The 15,579-nt window shown below is 48.0% G+C and overlaps 1 protein-coding gene across 2 annotated transcripts in view; it reads right to left on the bottom strand.

Annotated features, from left to right (window-relative positions):
• The window catches only part of CDC42BPA (CDC42 binding protein kinase alpha), a 1,600,792-nt gene that overhangs the window by 884,044 nt on the left and 701,169 nt on the right, over positions 1-15,579 (bottom strand). The window lies entirely within an intron of this gene.

Raw genomic sequence — 15,579 nt, 5'->3', positions numbered from 1 at the left:
TTGCTAATACACGCCCTCAATTCAGCAACCTCAGTCCCTTCTTCAGAACAAGCGCCCCTGCACTGACGCAGGATGGAGAGCCCACCATAAAAAGACAGAAGGTAAAGAGAAGGTGTATAATATTACTACTGCAAACACATAGCTAGTGCCCTTGTTTATGAAAGTTTGAAGTTGCTTAGGAGAATTTATGTGCGTTTAAAGGAATCCAGCTCGGTATTTAGGTTTAGATTAGAGAATAGCATCACTCTCTGAGAAGAGTTCGAGTGGTGTTCCCACGGAGTTCAGGTAAGCGTTCTAGACTCTGGCCATGTTGAAATTTGTCTACCATCTGGACAATGTGATGAGCCCTCACCTTGGGAGGCGAGCACTTCCCCAAGGATGTGTCCAACACACCCCCGATGTACTGGAGCTGTTGGGAAGGTGTCATATGCGACTTCTTGAAATTGAGGGAGAAGCCCAGCTTGTGAAGGGAGTGGCAGGTGAGGCTGAGATGCTCCAAGGCCTGTTCGGGAGAACAGGCTCGGATCAGCCAGTCGTCCATGAAGGGGTAGACGTGAATCCCCCCTCTCCTGAGATACGCTGCCATCACCACCATGAGCCTGGAGATGACTCTCCGGGCGGAGGTCAACCCGAATGGCAGGACCCTAAAATGAAAGTGGAAGCTGCCATCGGTGAACCTCTGGTATTTTCTGTGCTTCGAATGGATCGGCACATGAAAATAAGCACCCTGTAGGTCCAATGACACAAGCCAATCCTGAAGTCGAAGGGCCTCAAGGACCTGAGAAAGAGTGACCATCTTGAACTGTCCTTCCTGAGGAACTTGTTCAAGGGACGCAAGTCCAAGATGGGTCTCAGTCCTCCGTCTTTCTTGGGAATCAAAAAATATGGGGAATACCAGCCCTTGTTCCTCTCCGCCACAGGCATTAGTTCTATAGCGCCTTTCTCCAGCAGGGTCAAGATTTCCTTCACAAGGAGCAGATCCGGACTTTTCAAAGAGAGTTTCCCCAGTGGATAGTCGTGAGGCCGTTTTAGGAAGGGTAGGCAGTAGCCGTGGGCTATTGTTTCCAGAACCCATGCATCTGAAGTAATGGCTCGCCACTCTTCGAGATGCTGAGGCAATCTGCCCCCAACTGGCGAACAATGAGACCTGGCCCCATAGCTGTTTCGGAGCGGCTGTCGCTGTGCCTGAAGGCAAAGAGGCAGCTCCTTGAGCGGCTTTGGCACCTTGTCCACGTCCACCGCAAAGACCCTTACGGTGGCCCCTTTGACTGGTCGCTCTTCTCGCTCTACCAAAAGAGGAGTAGTAATGAAAGGAATCCCTCCACTGCTGTCCCCTAGAACGTAAAGGTGGAGGTTGACGCACAGCTGTGCCCAAAGATTTAGCAGCTGCTTTGGAGGTCTGCAACCTCTCAAGGCTCTTGTCCGCCTTGCTGCCAAACAAATGAGAGCCGTCAAAGGGCATGTTGAGAAGACGGGCCTGCACGTTCGGTTCAAATCCCGACTTCCGCAACCACGCAAACCTGTGTATCATGGTGCTCGCAGCCATGGACCGGCTGACAGTGTCTGCGTGTCCAACCCAGACTGAAGGGACTCACATATGGCATCCTTGCCATCTTGCACAATAGCAAAGGAACCCATCCCTTTCTTCCCCTTTAGGAATATGCTCAGACGCCAGAGAGACATAATTCCACAGAGTGTAGGAAAATGTGGCCAAGGCACAGGTGGAGTTGGCCGATTTAAGGGCCATACTCGCAGCTGAACAAACTTTGAATGCCCATCCATCGAAGCGCTTGTCCCTATCTGGAGGGATGGTAGGGTACGCCGCCTGCCTTGAGTTGGCTGTGGCCACCTGAACCACCAAACTCTCATGAGTGGGGTGAGTGGATAGGTAGCTGGGGCCGCTAAAGGATGAACAGTATTTCTTAGTCAATGACTTGTTGACCACCGGAAGAGACTCCGGGCTGTTGCAAGCAACAGCCAACTTTTTCTGTAATGCCACGTGAAAAGGCAACACTGGGTCAGTGGACGGACCTTGATCTAAAATGTCAGTCAGGTCATCCTGATCGAATTCAAATGGAGGGCCGGACCTCCCCAGGTACTCTGTATCCCTCAACATCAACCTCCTATAGGAGGAGTCAGCATGAGCCCCAGGCTCTGGCCTGCCAAACTCCATCTCAGGAGAGGTGTCCAGGCTACTGGCATCATGTAAAGACTGATGCAGATCCTCCAATTGACTGTCCTCAGAGAAAACCATGTCAGGAGCTTCAGGAGCATCAAAAGGCTCTAACTGAACATCAAACCTCTCCTCATAAATATCTTGTAGAAAGTGAAAAAACTCCCTCCCAGGTACAGGAGTAGACCTGGAGTCCACCGGGGGCCGGCCTCACAATCTTAGCCAGAGCCTTCCTCAGACGTTCCACAGCTCTAGGGGCCTCCACAGGCAAATTCAGATCTGTAGGCCCCAATGGCGTTGAGGCCGCCAACGGCTTTGGCGTCGACAATGGCACTGAGGGCTCAGAGGGCTTGGCCGAGGGCAAGGCCCCAACAGCCGCACTCGATGGGCATGGCGCCTACGGGGTCGACACCTTACCAGGCTTCGACCGTCTCGCCGAGGACCTCAACCTGGATCTGGCACGTCTCTGGCGATCTACCGGAGCCTTGTCCAAACAGGACCTTGACGGTTCCTGATGCTTATCGTGACGACCGCCCAGGCCCAAAGGCGCGTGAACGTCGGACCGAGACCGTTCCCCCGCCGGCTTTAACCGAAGGCGCTGACGGGGCAGTTCCCTGAGATAGAGAAATCTCCAAAATGTTCTAACTGAATGCCTCCTACTCCTGCGGAGTAGAGGATTTAGTGGGACAAGCCATCTTCCTCGCAGAGCCATCATCCGACGAGGATGGGGAAGGCGACCAGTGACGCCGCTTCCGGGAGTGCCTCGACGAGGAGGACGAGTGGCGAGAACCACTCCGGGACCGAGATTCCCTGGACTTCTTCCGATGGGGAGAGTCACCCCTCGAGTCGTCGGTGGAAAGACCAGCAGACTTCTTGGATTTACAGGGTTTGGATACCCGACCTATCTGCAACTTCCCCTTACGCTCCCGCAAGGCCTTGGCAGTCAACGACTGGCCCTTCGAGAAGTCGTCGGTGTCGTGGCTCTCACCCAGACACCACAAGCAGATACGGTGCGGGTCCGTGATGGACATCTTGGACTTACATTCCCTGCACTTTTTAAAGCCCGACCGTGTTGTCAAAGAAAAAGACATTATCGAAGTTGATAACATGAGGCGTGCCGAGTTCTTGAAGCAAACATGTTTGCGGAAAAAACAGAACTGAGACTACAGGGCTGTGAGTCCTACTTATAACATCCGATGACGTCACCCTCGACGGAGGCCTTCGAGGGATATCGACCCAACGCCATCGACGCAGGACGCCCTCTGCCGAAAAAAGTCCAAAGCAGCACAGCTGTGGACATTACATGTCAAAGATGTGGAATACGTTGGAGGACACAATCCATTCGAATTAGTGCTTAACAAGTTAATTTCGGACACAAGACAAGCTTACAGAATATGAGCACTGAATTGGAAGGTCCGGGTATATTCCAGTAATTCCAGTAACTCTAAGACCACAAGCAGATAGGGGTGCCCAAATTAAGGCTATTTAAATGACATTGAATTAAGATTCTTTGGATCCTAGTGGGTTAGTGTAGATGGCTTTGCAATTCTCAATCAATCTGCTTAATTTAGAGCAGTCACGCATAACTGGAGCAATAGGCACTTCCTCCAGTAGCCAAATGATCTGGCCACCAAAAGTCATATATGCTGAGGTGCTTTACCATCTCTGATGGCTTGAATTTGCTGAAGCTCCCATTCAAGACAATCCCTTTCTTATGGCAGGAAATGGTTATCCAGTCCGGGGAATTACCAAGATAAAGGGAAACCTGTTTCCACAGGGACTGCTTCAATAACTTAACTGATTTGAACAACAACCAAGAATGTGTTTTGCCTGCCTTCTTAGCATACAGCATAATAAGGCCAGCTTCATTTACCCCTGCATCTCTTGCATGATGAACATCTGCTTCTCACCTGGATCTATGGCCAGTGTCTTAGATGCTGGTGTTAGGGAGATTTATCATTGTTATGCTTCATCCCCTCTCCTAGTGAGATCCCTAGCACTTTTTGCTGGACTTCTGGACCTTTTTTCTTTAATCCTGAATGAGTGAAGGAGCCTTTTTCTAACTCATTCATTATCATAGGTTCTGTTTCTTGGAACTCTATTCTTTGTATTTTACGTGTACTATGGAGTCTATTTTTCTCCATAGCTCTAAAACGCTTCTGTATTTTACTGCTGCAGCACAAGCTCCTTATGGGCAGTGTTGCTGGGGACCCTTAAGGTCCTTTTTGAGATTATTTTTTTTATCATGGAGTAACTACAGTTCTTAGTATCTCTCCTAAAACACTATAGTCTGAGAGATTGGCACACACCACCTTAGTGGAGTAGCAAAGGTATAACTAGTACCCCCTACTGTCTGCTCCTGTGACTTTTTAGTCACATAGACAATCTCCTAGTTATGGCTGGTGGCAGTGGATGTGTTGTACTAACTATTGTGTAATTTCTGTAACAGAGGCTATGTCCATTGCCTCGGTAGTGCACAATACGGGCACCCAAGTACCAACTTGGGGCCTCCATTCTTTTTTTCACCATTACTCACGTGGTTGTTCTTTGTTAGCCCTTCTTCTGCCATTCTGGGAGGGGGAGAACGGTGTGTGCGTCTTGCCTTTGGCGGGCACCCTTGGGTGCCCCCGCCTAGGCTCCAGTGTGCCTGGGCAGGCAGGAAGTGGCGGAGGAGTTTTCCACCCCTGTGTCCTTTGTCTGCCAGCGTGCCTGAATGGGACCAGCTCCCACTGGGGATCTGGCTGTCCTGGTTGGATGGCCAAACGCCCCTTTCTGTAAACTGCTGAGGAAGATTAGAGAGGAGTGAGTGCTGGAACTGTATAAAAAGGTGAGGCTTCTGGAGTGTAAAGCAAGTCGACCACTGGAAGTTGAAGTAACCGACAAAGACGACCAGAGACACCTGCAGACCCTTTGCAACACTGAAGCAACCACTGCTGCCTTGACAACGTTTTAAGAGCAACAGAGAAACTCCAAAGAGGACAACTCCTTCCCTTTGACCGGTGGGAACAAGCAGTCCCAAGACAAACTTTGTTTTCAGCCATCTCCCGAGGTCCTGTGAGTTTCCAGAGCCGAGAAACCCCAATACCAGGAGACCTGCTGCCTAATCTGAGGAAAGGCTGAATTCGTCCAAATCTTTGCTGAGTCCTCAAGGACACTCCAGAGATCTGATCCATCTCACCCAGACCCACTCAGCAGAGTGTGGGACTGTGAGACGCAAAGAAGATTGACTGGGCAAGTCGTGTCCTTTATTGGTGGTGCAGAAAAGGCACCAAATCCACAGAGTGACCCAAGAAGTTGATAAAAGTCATGCCAGAGGTCCTCCCTTGAGACTGCTGCAGAGAGATCCTGTCCATTGTCCTGCCTTTCTTCATCAGACTAAGGAATACGGAGGCCAGGTCCCGCACATTCACATCAAAGAGAATCCAGCCACAATCCTTTTCCTCAAACCTAAGTTACTGTGGGGGGAAAAGGTATTGCTTACCATGATCAGTGAAGTCGCTCCAGAGCGTTGGCGTGCACCCAGAGGTGTCCAGGGTATCCCCTTCTTACATCAGACCCAAGCTGCTGCTTGTCTCCGTTTATCAAGTCCTTAACAGGGTCTCCATCCTTAGTTGTTAACTTGCTTACTCGTTAAAGACTAGAGACTTGAAAAAATTCACAGGAACTCTTTGTATTCGGCTGCTTTTCGAGACTTTGAGCCCTTTCCGAACTGCCTTTAGCTAGGGTGGTGTTTGTGGACTTAAAAGACTTGCTGTGCGAAGAAAGCCTCAGGAATGAGTTTCACGCACTATCCAACTGTCTCAACGTCATTGAATCACTGAGAGAAGATCACCTTGTACAGCTCAAAGGGTTCAAGTCAGAAAATAATAATTATTGGTGCTTTTAATAGGAAATCATTCCAAGAAACCTTGATTCCTTTATTTTTGGGTACCTGCTCCCCTTGACCATCAAAGTAAAAACTTTGGGCTTCATTTTGGACTCCCACATGACTTTGATTAAGCAAGTACACCAATTGATTACCAGCTGCTTTTTTCAAATGGTTGTCCTTTAAAAAAAAAATCACCTCCTTTCTGTTATTCCAACATCGAGCCATCGATGTAGGTCCTGCAGTCAATTCCCGCCTCAACTATGCCAATGTCCCTACTTAACTAATGGATAAACTAGAGGGACTCAGGAATGCATCCGTCTGACTTGTCTGTGGTCTCCATAAATGGGATCACATTTTGGAGGACGAGCAATTCCTCTCAATGGTTGAGGGTGACAGACAGAATCCAATTTAAGTTAAACCGCCAGGCCTTATACGTACATAAACAATGCAATGCACGCATGCGCTTTTTCAGCTTATCCTTCTCAGTCACAGTCCTGTGCTTTAAACTGTCCTCCAAAGCATGCAGCACTTTTTTTTTTTGATAACACATTTTATTACATTTTGTGCAAACGTACAACAAGATGCAAACTACAACCATAAAAGTATGCATACAGGTGGTAGAGCAGTTCGAGAGGACATTCTGGGATCAGTCTCAAAATAGGCAACCATGGGGACACACATACTACAAAGCGCATAAACAGTAAGGACCGCGGATCATTATGATGATTGATGTTACGCAAGCGCCCCTAGAAATTGCTACAGGTAGACATAGTTTCGCAGATGTGCTCTACAGTGCCTCGTGTCCACCTTACAGCAGATTTATAACGTCTGTTCCCATTTTCCCCATGTCTTATCTGCCTTGCTCGGGCATCCTCTAGCTTGGTAGACTCGGCGTTCCATAAGGATGGCAGTATCCACGTCCGATATCCAATGATCATACTTCGGGGTGTTTTCTGAGCCCCACAACTGCGCAATGTTCCTTTTGGCAATTCCCGTGGCGGTCGAGACCAGTAGTTTTTCAAAGCGTGATAGATCCACTGTGTCATCAATGCCCAGGAGGAGGAGTTTAAGTTCTGTCGGGATTAGGCGACATATGACCTTGGAAAGTCTCACGCTACATTTATGCCAGAAGCGTTGTATACGTGGACACTGCCAGAGAATGTGGTAGAAGGATCCCTCTTCTTGCCTGCAGCGCAGGCATCTGGGGTCGGATTCTGTGCCCCAATTATACAGGGCTATTCGGGGATAATATATCCTATGAAGTATTTTGAGTTGAACAAGTCTAATTCGAGCCGAGATTGCGCAGTCTCTAGAATACATCAGCGTCGCAATCCAGTCTTCAGGTTCTATGGGACCGATGTCATTTTCCCATTTCGCTTTCAGAGACAGAAGTTCCTTCGTGGCAAATGAGAAGATAGCATTGTACATGCTAGACATGACTTTATTGGTGATACTGTCAATAACAATATTCCTTTCTATAGGTGTGCATTCCGGCATATCTGTCAGGTGGGCCCTATGCAGAGTGATTGCGTGCTGTAGCTGCCCATAGTGGTAGTGCTCAGACACAGGGAGGTTGTGTGCTGCGACAAGCTCGGGAAACTGCATCAATCGATCGTCCACGATTATTTGGTGAATTAGGTGCATCCCGGCTATAGTCCAATTTGGCCACTTTGGGAGATTGCTTAACTTTGGGAGATGCGCATTGTTCCATATGGGTTGTACTGGGGTAACTTTGTTATTCCATTCTAGGTATTTGTGTAGTTCTTTCCATATCAGGGTAGTGTGTGCTACTATCGTGTTTTCGGATGAGCGAGACTGTCTGCAATAGAGACTTTCAATTGGGGACATGCCATGTCTCGCAGCTAGTTCAGCTCTTATATGAGGAATTGTCGGGTCACCATGCAATATGTCGTTGACTGTTGTCATCTGTGTCGCCCAGTAGTAGATCTGTATGTTCGGGAGTCCTATTCCCCCTTCCCAGATTGAACGTTGGAGGGTTTTGAGTGCGATTCTCGGGCGTTTCCCACCCCCACAAGAGTGTACATGTTGTGACGTCTATTCTACGAAACTCTGCTGTGGGGATATGGAGAGGGGCGTTCTGGAGGACATATAGGAATCGGGGTAAGGTCATCATTTTGAAAAGTGCCGCCCGGCCTAGAAGAGTCAGTGGTAATGTATGCCAGTGGGCCGCATCTTGTTCGTATCTTTTAACAAGTGGGTGCAGATTTTGTTTTACGTAACTGTCTAGGCCATTGGTGATTTGGATGCCCAGGTAGCAAAATTGTGTATTTTCGACCATATATGGGGAACCTGACACTGGTATGCAGTCTACCCCTTTTACCGGAAACAGTAAAAATTTAGACCAGTTTACTTTAAGTCCGCTAAAGGTACCATATTCAATTAGAATTTGAGTGACTACAGAGCAGGATGTCGCTGGGTCGCCCAGGTATACTAGCAGATCGTCTGCATAGAGGGATACTCTATCTTCCCAGTTTGGTGCCCATCTGAAGCCAGACCACGTAGTAGGATTCCGCAATAGGACTGCCAATGGTTCTATAATCAGCGCGAATACCATCGCTGAAAGCGGGCAGCCTAGTCTGGTTCCCTTCCCTAAGCGGAAGGTGCGGGATGACCACCCATTTACTTTAACCTCTGGTACTGGCTTGCTATATAGGAGTTGTACCCACTTTATGAATGATTCCCCAAATTTCTTCCTGCGCATTATGGCCCATAATGCTTCCCAGTGGACCGAGTCGAACGCTTTTTCGAAGTCCACGGCCAGTAGAGCTAGTGATTGATGCAGGGCCGGTGCCCTCTCCAGCGCCAGGTGCAGCCTGCGAATGTTCATTCTGGTCGACCTTTGGGGCATGAAGCCGCATTGGTCCGGATGTATCAATGACGTGATGACTACTTGTAATCTATTGGCTAATATTTTGGCTAGTATTTTGGCTTCACTATTAATGAGAGATATGGGACGATAGGAGGTGCATTCCTCTGGGGGTTTATCTTTTTTGGGGATTACTATAATGGTGGCTTTGCGGAGCTCTGGTGGAAGCTCGCCTATATTTAGGGAATGTTCAAACATGTTGAGTAAGTGAACTGGGATATCTAGGTGGTTAAGCTTTTTCCAGATGTCCAGTGCGAACCCGTTCGGGCCTGGGGTCTTGCCTGCTTGGAGTTGTGCAATGGGGGTCAATATTTCATCAGTAGTTATTTTGTTGTCTAGAGCAGAGGCTTGCTCTGTGGTGAGTGTTGGAAGAACAATATCGGTTAATATGGCGCAGTCTATGACATTGGCGGGGGGTTTATAGAGATTCTCATAAAATTCAGCGAACCGGTCAGCAATCTCAGCATCGGTATGAACTAGATTTGTACTCAGAGATCTAATGCATTTCACCTTCTGTTGGCCTCCGTCACATTTTTCAGGCCACGCAAGCATTTTGCCTGCTTTATCTCCTGTTTCGTATATGTGTGCCTTCATCGCCGCATGTGCTTTTTGGGCGCAATCTAGGGATAGGTTATGCAGCTTCTTCTGTGCCTGTATTAAAGCTCTATTCGTCTCCAGGGTGTCGCTGGCAATGTGTTCCAGCTCTTTGGACATGACTTCACTTTCGATGTCGATAATTTTCTCACGGTGCTCCTTCTTGTGGGATGTCCATGATATGATCTCTCCGCGTAAGACCGGTTTGAACGCCTCCCACAGTGTGCTGGGATTATTCACTGAGTCTGCATTGAGCTCGAAGTAGTTGGCGGTGGCTGTCTCCAACAGTTCTTGAAATTCCGGGAAGCCCAAATAGAAGGAGTTCAGCCTCCACGAAGGGGGAGGTCGTGGTCTCTCTGTCTCTAGCTCAAGCAGCAGTGGAGAATGGTCGGAGATTCCGCGAGGGAGGAAGGATGTATTGCTTATTTTATGACTGATTTGGTGTGGTAAGAAGAAGTAATCTATCCTTGACATTGAGGCATGGGCCCCTGAGTGGAAGGAGTACTGCCTGGTCTCAGCATGAAGGGCCCTCCACGGAACACATAGGCCGAATGCAGATGCAAAGGAAGCCAATTTGGTCGTGATGGACGGGTTCCTGGCTCTCAGGTGTGTACGGTCGAGGGTATTATCCATGACCTCGTTGAAGTCTCCCCCTAACACCCAGGTATCTGCAGGGTTAGATGGGGGTAATTTCGTTTAGTAGTTCGTTGAGGAGAGTTGGCAGGGAATATATTGCCAAGAGTGCTAGTGTTTGGTTCCATAGAGTTGCCTGGATGTGCAGTAATCGACCACGTCTATCTTGGATAGTATGCGTGATCACCAGCGGAAGCCTTTTTGTGAATTAGGATAAGCACTCCTCTCGCACCCATGGAAAATCCAGCATGTACGGCAGTGCGGTAATTTGATCTTTGGAAGAATTTGCATACGTTTCCAGCTAGATGTGTTTCGGTTAGAAAGAGTATATCTGGGGAATGTCTATTTAGATATTGCAGAACCAGTCGCCTCTTGATGCTGGTACCCAGCCCGTTCACATTCCAGGCCAGTAATTTAAGCTTGCTTTGGGTTGCGGCGGTCTCAACTGCCATTGATAACTCTGAGTTTACCTTCGCAGATATGCGCCCCTGGTTGCGCACGCTGTAAGTCCGTCCCTTTAGTTCCACTCGGCGTGCAGATAATGTCGCTGTATGCGAAACATTGAACAAATACATAAGAACTAATTCCCCCCTCCCTATACTCCATCCCCAACTGAAGCATCTGTCGTCCCAGTGTTAACTTCTTAACAATTTAACTGAATCTACATCTGATTGCCCCGAGTCAGTTCTACTCTGGAGTGCCCGTGTGCCAGGTGGTATGGCACGTAGAGTGTCTCAGGGCAGGCAAGCGGGTCTCTCTTAGGTCCGGGGGGGGGACCCGCTATTTGGGTGACCACCAGCCATTATTGCTTCGATTTCTTCGCTTGCAAGATGCAGCGTAGCTCATATGCAATGCTTTAGTAGTGATGTGGATGACTGATGTAGTTTCTTTGTTTTTAGGCCTCAGCCTGCTGTGGGTTCTCATTCAGTTGTTGATGTTGTGGATCTAGATCAGGAGGTCGCTCAGGATGCGGTCTGTTCCGTTCTCCTCTGCCTCTTCCCGCGGTGCTCCAATCGCCGTCTACGTGCCTTTCAGCCCAGCTCCACACTTCCTTAGGATCAGTGAAATGCACCGCTGTATTTTTGTGAAATATTTTGAGTTGGGCGGGGAAGATCAGGCCCTATTTAACACCCATTGATTGCAGGCGTTTCTTGAGGGGATTGAAAGATTGGCGTGCCTTCTGCACTTCTCTGGTGAAGTCGGGGAAGAAAGCAATTCTTGATCCATTGTATGTAATGGTTCCTTTGGATCTCGCTAATTGCAGTATTGTGTCCCTATCCCTATAATTTAGGAACCTTGCGATGACTGTACGTGGCGGTGCCCCTGGTACCATCTTGCCAGTAGGGATGCGATGGGCTCGCTCAATGGAGAAAAACTTAGAGAAGGACTGTGAATCGTATATGTCCGCGAGCCAACCCTCAAGGAATAGTTCCATGCAATCTCCTTCTGCTTTTTCTGGGAGACCAAGTATGCGGACATTGTTGCGCCTTGATCTACCCTCGCTATCATCTGCTCTAGATTCTAGGAGCTTTATGCGAGCCGCCATGCTGGACATCTGTCGATTCACCCCACGGAGACTGTCTTCGGTTTCCGAGATCCTCATCTCAACCTCTCCGGTAAGCGAGGTCAATTTCTGCAAGTCATGCCTTAGCAAGGATACATCTGCACCAATGCTGTCCATTTTCTTTTCCATGGAGGTCCTTGAACTGGCGATGGCGCTCATGATGTCTCTGAGGGAGATGTTCTCGTCCATGCAGCCTGTATCGTGCGGCAACGGTCGTTCCGGGGAGCGAGGCATAGGCGTAGACATGTACTGCTCAATCCTGCTTTGCGTGGAGGTCTTCCGGGGTTTATCTTTCCCCATTATTGGTAATCTGGCAGGGTGACCACGAAGGTCTAGGATGTTTCTGGAGGGAGATGCCCGATGGGCTAGGGAAACAGGAGTTCTTGGAGGAAGGGGGAGATTTCCGGGACTGGCCTCCTCGTATCTTTATGGTCGTGAGCCGTGATAGATGTTTCTTTAGTGGGTCTATGCAGCTCCGGAAGAGGAAATTCTCTAGGCCGTGGGCCCCCGTCTGGATTCGAGTGGAGGAGAAGCAGCCCACTAATGGATCTTGATCTGGCGTGGCTACCGGATTCCGTGCACCGTCTTTGTATAGGTGGTACACCTGATGTAGCATGTAGTAATGTATAAACGTGCTCAGGGCCCGTTCAGGGGTATCAGTGGGATATGCCGGGTTGGGCTGAGTATAGTATCGGCAGCAGTTCACCAAAGCAGTTCTGGTGTAGTTGGATCTTGGCAGAGTTGTCCGCTATGACTTATAATCTTCGCGTACCATTGTAGTTCCCCACCAGGGCTTGGAGCTGTGCTTGGGTTATATTGCACATGCGCCTGCAGGCGGATAGCCAGGCGCAGTACAATCTGTCCGCTCGTAGTACAGACTGTGCCTCTATGGAGTTAGAAGATGTTGCACCGGGGGTTAGGCACCCATCTCTCGCTCCCCCCACTCCTTACCGCCACTCCGATGCCGCCACCAACCTCCAGGGTGCTGAAGCGGGCCACCCCGAGGGCGCACCAGGCGTCCGGTGTCGCACGGAGCACTTGCGTCGCTGCTCCGGCTCCCAATGAACCACCGTCCCCACCCGAGGCAGGCGTTGGTACGGCTCCGACACTGGGACGAAGGAGGGAGAGCACTCCGCGAATCCGTAGTCGTGGATGGGCTATGGGAACCCCATGGTCCTTCGCAGGGACACTCCAGCCCAGCGCTTCTACATGCGGGCGCACAGCTGGAAGGTAGGATCCCACGTCTCCGGGGGGATCGGCGGGCGGGAAGCGCAGAGCCGGGCTCCGCTCGGCTACTGCCCAGGAGGAAACGTCGCCGGGGTCTGCTCGCTCTCTTCCATGTGTGTCCTTAGAGGCAGCACAGTCGCTCCCCCTCCTCCGCAGCGCCTCCGATCCTCAGGCTGGGCTCGTCAGCGGTGTATACTATCCGCCGCCTATCCACAGTATGCGGCGGCCATCTTGCTGGCTGTTTGGCGCTCGGAGCCTGGAAGCTCACAAAAGTATGTTTCTGGGCACCGATTTTCCACGGGAACAGACGGGAATGTGCCGTGTTGGTTCCCGTTTCGAACAGGCAGTTCAGGTGCACATTTGGTAGCAAAAAGAAGCAGGATGTAGACAGGATTCGGCTGGCGGCACGGGAGCAGTGCAGGCTCACGTTTCCATCGGCCGCCTGCTGGCCCCGCCCCCGCATGCAGCACTTTTGATGTGCAGTACGCCTCTGTGAGATTCAAAACCATAACAATTTTGAGTACCAGAGAAGCCATCCCAAGAGGATTACTTTCCAATAAGCAGCTGTAAGGGACCAGTGCCTGGAGCCCCCGCCTCCCCCTTAGGCTAGAAGTGCACTATTCAAATGTTCTAAATACATCAAATCACTGATCAAATAATGATGGGCTGCAATTAAATGGGTAACCAGCTTCACCCCAGTACTCATTTCAAATCATGGAATAAAGAAATGTGTTTTCTAAAAAATCCTAGAATGAGGAATTACGGCTTCCAACAAATATTTAACTGTGCAATAGGTATTTACAAAATACAACTTGCCATCAGACACTGCAAACATGAAAAGCATTTAGCAGAATTGTTTGAAAATGGTCCATGGATGAAATACTATAACTCATCGTACACAATCCCCATGGTTAAAAGCTCACTTTTTTTTTGGAGCCCAGTGCCTCCTTCGAAAGCTGGGAGTTTTGTTCCGCAATATTACAGGTCAGATTACCATAGCAATAGCTTACCATAATCACCAGCATGTTATCATTCTCAAAGGGATGCTTCTGTGATAACAGAAAGGGCTCATACAGTGGAAGATATTAGTGGTGCCCATCTCGCTGCAAATTTATCAGTGCAGACACAGCTCAACTGTAACATTATTTTAGAAACAATGCAGTTTGCAAATGGCTTTTTTGGAACCCTAAATGCACACAATTGCTGTAATCAATGTGTTGTACATTATCTCAGTGATTCACGTGTTAAATATTCTGAGGAGTAAAACGATGATCATTATGTTGATCAACCTCATCCTGACAACTGTTGAGGTCTGTGCTAGAGCAAGTAACGGTCTATCAGTGTATACTGTGCTATGCCATGCCACTGAAAGTGTTGAACACCAGGCTATTCAAATGGGCATTTGAACCATGAATGCGTACACACATTGGCCTGACCACTATGAATTTGTTAGACCTAGAGATGACTTGAGGCCCGGCTGGGTTCTTGTCCTTGTCAGCATTCCTCTACTAATAAATGCAATTAAACAATCTGGATTTAGGGAATCTCAGAAAGAATAACAGTTGCACTTTCAGAATAATATTAAATATTAAACAGTATTTTGAAAACACATGCCTGAAGGACAAACATGATTATCAGAGACCTGTGGCCCTATGACGCAAAGAATAAATAAAATATTTTAAAAACATTTTAAACAACTATATAAATTGACCCTTTTTAGGCTCTGCCCTAGAATGAATTATTCCTAATCCTTGAACTAATGCCATGTCCCAACCCTGATCATGGTCTATACAGAACTGAAATGAAAACAAGACCCCTCCTCACACGCAAGAAATAATCTGTACAGCACCACTATTGACCTTTCTTCCTACATCTCCTCGTAAATTCATCAATGCACAGCCTGGAAAGTCCACATACATTCCATCCTACTCAATCTGCAGATAACCTCCACCTTTCTAACCATAGAGCATCACCCCTTCCCTCTACCACAACTGAAGAAAAAAAGTTACTTGAGTTGGAATTACTAAACTAAACTCCTATTATTTTTTTCGAAATATAAATTAAAGGACATATTCTAAATATGAAATGTAAACTAAGTGCTCGTCATGTCAAAGTCTTGGAGAAACCAGGTAAATAAAATCCCACAAAATGTTTCAATAGCATTTTTTTTTATCATGGATTGAATTCATACTAAAGACAGTGGTTTAGGACAAAATAAAACCTATGAGGTAAAATAATTAATACCCAACATTGTTATTGCATAAAATATGTTTACAATGCTAGCGACATATCCCATGAAGTGATCTTCATATACATTACAAATGAATTGTCATTATGTTACTAATGTTTTGAAATTATATACAAAATACCTCCAAAATGAGTGAACATTATTTGACAGAGTGTTTAGTTTGGGCTTGCATGTGAAGGTGATAACTACTTAAGATAAGAAAAGCCCCTACATGTATAGTCAAGAACTTCAAATGTAATTAAAAGATTATCCATTTTTATACATTGCTAAAGATAATGAAGAACAAAACGCATATGGTGGTGTGCAACAAGATATTAAAGTCAATAAGATGGGATCATCTTGATGAATGTCCACAAATTGCAATAATATACAGAACCCTGCGGGC

This window comes from Ambystoma mexicanum, chromosome 4q (assembly GCF_040938575.1).
Source record: "Ambystoma mexicanum isolate Mex_15411 chromosome 4q, UKY_AmexF1_1, whole genome shotgun sequence".
Classification (NCBI taxonomy): domain Eukaryota; kingdom Metazoa; phylum Chordata; class Amphibia; order Caudata; family Ambystomatidae; genus Ambystoma; species Ambystoma mexicanum.
This window is presented reverse-complemented; position numbering and strand designations above follow the sequence as displayed.